Source organism: Penaeus japonicus, unplaced genomic scaffold, assembly GCF_977035675.1.
Source record: "Penaeus japonicus unplaced genomic scaffold, GWHDUDI00000001_assembly GWHDUDI00000023, whole genome shotgun sequence".
In the NCBI taxonomy this organism is placed as follows: domain Eukaryota; kingdom Metazoa; phylum Arthropoda; class Malacostraca; order Decapoda; family Penaeidae; genus Penaeus; species Penaeus japonicus.
Window position 1 is genome coordinate 6,145,295 of NW_028234425.1, and position 5,000 is coordinate 6,150,294.

General features: G+C 32.0%; 1 protein-coding gene across 1 annotated transcript in view; it reads left to right on the top strand.

The window, feature by feature from the left end:
- Positions 1–5,000, top strand: part of LOC122254083 (uncharacterized) — a 107,662-nt gene that overhangs the window by 402 nt on the left and 102,260 nt on the right. Inside the window, exon 1 of the mRNA XM_086550533.1 lies at positions 1–671. This exon is cut by the window's left edge and continues 402 nt beyond it. The gene's annotated coding sequence lies outside the window, so the exon portion shown is untranslated. The remainder of the gene's footprint in view (positions 672–5,000) is intronic.

The window sequence follows — 5,000 nt, forward strand, 5'->3', positions numbered from 1 at the left end:
TGGTCGTTCTTCTCTTATCAAAGACGAAAAGAGAGATGAATGTGTCTCATCACACGAAGAGGTAATCACATGTGGACAGAGTTTAGAAATGGAACTTAGGTGAAACGTTTTCAACATAACTTTAAACATTCGGAAGATTCAAGAACTTTACCAAAACATTATACTTAAACAAAACTCAATAGGTGTTTACAGAAAATAACACAGAAACACAGTGCGCGAAAGGTCAACAGCTAATACAAACAAATAATTAATCAAACGAGAATAAACCCCATTTTCAAAAAAGTACTACTCGACAAAAAAAGACAAAAAGGGGAAAACCCTAATTAATCTCGATTTACACAACAACAACAACAGCAACAACAAAAATCAACAATCAACAATCAGCGAATATTTTCCTCAATCATGAACGGTGAACGGCAGAGACTCAGAACTCGATTGCAGAAAAGAGCCATGCACAATCGCGCCCACAGAAGCATGCAGAATACCCAGAAGACTAAATGAACGACGCGCATTCCTTGTAAAGACCATTATAAAAGCATCACTCCCAACATTCTATTTCCTACATCAACCTATGCAACAAAATCAACAGCAACATCGATTTGCATAGTCGGTACACAGTACTCGCCGGATTAACAGCACAACCTCACGATTACAACGCTTCCAAATTCAAGGTGGGTTGTGGCATAGTTGTAATATGTGCGTGTGTGTGTGTGTGTGTTTGTGTGTGTGTGTGTGTGTGTGTGTGTGTGTATGTGTGTGTGTTACTTGTTGCTCGTGGGATATTTTTCAGTGGCTCGGGATCGGTTTCTTGTATATCGTGTTTTCTCTCTGCTGTTCTTTTTGTTGTGGCAGGTGGTCGAGCTATTTAGGTTCCTCCGTTTCTTATGGCTTTGCTGGCGGATATTTCCCTCTCTCTCTCTCACAGTTTCTCTCTCTCCCTCTCTCTCTCTCTCTCTCTCTCTCTCTCTCTCTCTCTCTCTCTCTCTCTCTCTCTCTCTCTCTCTCTCTCTCTCTCTCTCTCTCTGTCACTCACTCTTTGTGTGTGTGTGTGTATATATATGTATATATATGTATATATATGTATATCTATCTATATATATATATATATATATATATATATATATATATATATATATATACATATGTGTGTGTGTGTGTGTGTGTGTGTGTGTGTGTGGGTCTATCTATCTATCTATCTACCCACATATTTGGATATTTACCTATCCATTTATCTATCTGTCTAACTATCAACTTATCTATCTGTCTAACTATCCATCTATCTCTTTGTCTATCTACCAATCTATATGTCTGTTTTCCATCTTTCTTTCTATCCACTTATCTATTGTTCATATCATCAATTATGCTATAATGTATACACATATAACTACTGGCATTTATGCATTATTTCTATATCTGTTTATATGTCTATACATTTATCCATCTATCTGTGCTCCTATATGTCTACCTATCTACGCATATATTTGTACATCTATAACTACCTGTTTATTTGTTTATTTTTCAAATTATCTGCCTGCCTGACCATTTTTCTATCTGTCCACATATACACTGTTTCTAATAGTAGTACTTTATATACCTTTTGAACACAACTTTTGCATATTTGCATTATTTCTTTATATGTTTATCTGTCTATCTATCTATCCATCTCTCTGTCCTTCTATATGTTTATCTATCTATATATCTGTCTCTCTCTTTCAATATATATATATATATATATATATATATATATATATATATATATATATATATATATATATATATAATCTCTATCTGTCTTTTTATCCATTTGTTTATCTCTTTTATGCCTATCTGTCTCTCTGTTTGTCTTCCTGTCTATTTTTCTTTGTTTTTAGCGTTCTTTATCTGTTAATCTGTCTATTTATTTATCAATCTAACAGTACTCTATCCCCTTACCATTTAGCTAACACTAATTATATCATCTATCTATCTCTTTATACAACTTTCCTCTATCAACTATTTATTTCCAATTATATACCTACCTATTTATTTCCCTTTATATATCTATGCCAATCCAATTACCTTATATCTCTCACATATCTGCCACTCTATTAATTATATCCATTCATCTATTTCTCTATCATTTATATCTATATCAAACATCCATCCAATTATGTGTCTATTCATATATCTATCTATCTTTCTATCTACGTATCCATCGATCAATCTAGATCTCAAGCCATCTTTTTTTTATCTCCTCCACCCCCTCGAAAGAAAGAAAGAAAGAAAGAAAGAAAGAAGGAGAGAAAGAAAGAAAGAAAAAAGAAAAGGAAAGAAAATCAGAAAAAAAATCTATCTATCTATATATATATATATCTATCCATCTATCTATCTATCTATCTATATCTATATATATGTATATATATATATATATATATATATATATATATATATATATATATATATAATAACTGGAAATATATACCATTAAATGAACTTTTCCCTTTAATGCATAAGTTGATGAGAACTGGATTTCAACTTATGTGGGAGAGTTAGAGTTAAGCGTGAATGTTGTAATAAAATTGGTCAGTAAACTGTCAAATTCCATGTTACACGCTTAGAGAACTTTGTTATTGATCACTAGTTTGATAATTTAAGGATCATAAGGTCTTTGTATATAGGTTTGTGTGTGTGTGTGTGTGTGTGTGTGTGTGTGTGTGTGTGTATCAATCTATCAGTATGTTTAGCTGTCCATCGATCTATAAATCAATCTCCCTCTCCCTTTCCCACTTTTCCTTTCTCCTTCTCTCTTTCTTTCCATTTCATTGAAAGTGTTGCATGATTTGCTCTTTCTTTCTATCGCTGCATGTTTATGGGCTTGCATGACTCTTTTGTTTGTTCGCGTGTGTAATATTAGGGTTATGCACTGATGTAATTGTTATTTTTTGTCAGCGTTACTATGCTTCTTGCAGTCTAATTATTCATTTATTTAGCGCCGAGAAATGCAATATTACAGTAAGGCAGGCGAGGTGTGTGTGTGTTTGTGTTTGTGTTTGTGTTTGTGTTTGTGTGGTAGTGTGTGTGTCTGTGTGGTAGTGTGTGTGTGTGTGTGTGTGTGTGTGTGTGTGTGTGCTCCTGCGTATGCGTGTAATAGTGATTACGTATGTTCATTTATATGTCTGTCCATGTAGATGTAAATGAATAACCGTGAATCTCACGAACTTCACAAACGTACTATTTTCCACGAGAGATAATTAAACCTTCCCTTCTCTCTGACAACACGAACCTAAATTCACGTGTTTGAACCTCGCTAGCTTACGAACTTTTAAATCATTAAAAAAAAATGTCAATATCAGCGACATAAAAAAAAAAAAAAAAAAAAAAAAAAAAAAAAAATCTTGAATACATGAAAACATAATAACCAAAATATATATATATAAATGATGATAATACAGATACAAAAAGGAGAGTCATGTGAAGCCCAGCTAAACCCTATCCCCGCCCGTGTTTTCATTATTGCGGGAAACCTGTGAAATAATCCTCCGTGGTCGGTTGCTGGACCTGCACGATTAGTATTTTTTTTTTTTTTTTTTTTTTTTTGTCGTTGAGATTCGGTGAACTCGATTCATTAGCCTTTTATTTTGCTCTTTGTCTGCTGTGTTGTCTCTTTGTTTTGTTTTGTTTTGTTTGTCTGTTGTTGTTGTTGTTTCTTGTCGTGTCTTGCTTTGATTGTTGTGAATGTTTTGCTGTGTCTCTTGTTCTGTTTCATGTTTTTTTTTTTTTTTTCTTCTTTGTTTGTTTTAGGTGTCTCTGTTTGTCTATTCTAATTTCAAGTTTATGCGTTTACGTGTGTGTGTGTGTTTGTTTAACTGTATAAGTATCTGTTTATTATTGTGTTAGCTTCTTTATCAACTTTCTATCAATTTATCTATCGATCGATCAAACTCGCTTATATCTATCGATGTTTTTTTTCCATTCAGGCATCATCTCTTTTGAAATATTTTTTTATCGACGGCCCAAATTTTCTTTCGGTTTCTATTGCATCAGAAGATAAACATAATCTAAAATTAAAGGCAAAAAAAGAGAGAGAGAAAAAGAAAAGAAAAACTAACGTTAAAGAAAGATAAAATACCGCAATTGCAAACACTGGAACGAAACTGACTCAGACAAACATATTTTTCTTGCATATCAAATTACTAAAAATATCCCCTTCAATGATATGCTTTTGCGAACAATTTAACAAGATGAATAGCGGACTCGATACAACATCTGAAACTTTTCCTTATCCCTTCTCCCCCCCTCCTTCGCCCCCCTCCCCCCTCCTTCCCCCCTCCCCTTTAAATCTAAGAAAGAAAAGTATAAGTAGTTCAGGGTACAAGATTCATTTGATGTATAAACTTTTTAAAAAGGGGCATTGGGAGTAAGATAATATTAAAAAAAAAAAAAAAAACTAAAAGGTTAAAAAAAAAATACATCAATATAAATTAGCTCTCATAGAATCTCATGTAACATTATGATAATTTTTGAATAGCTGTATCAGACTAAAGGCACGAAATGATTTTACCAAAACTGCTTCGGTATATATATTGTCTTTTTGTGTTCCCAAAAAGGTTCCTAGAAACATGATTATCATTGCATCTATCTTAATTCTTGAAAGCAAAAAGAAATGTATATATATATATATATATATATATATATATATATATATATATATATATATATATATATGTATGTATGTGTGTGTGTGTGTGTGTGTGGTGTGAGTGTGTATGTCTGTGTGTGTGTGTGTGGTGTGTGTGTGTTATATATATATATATATATATATATATATATATATATATATATATATATATATTATGTATGTTTGTGTGTGTGTGTGTGTGTTTGTGTGTGTGTGTGTGCATATATATATATATATATATATATATATATATATATATATATATATTATATATATATAAACAAAATGAAAAGAATAAAGATTGAGAATAAAGATACAAAAATAATCATATATGACCAACAAA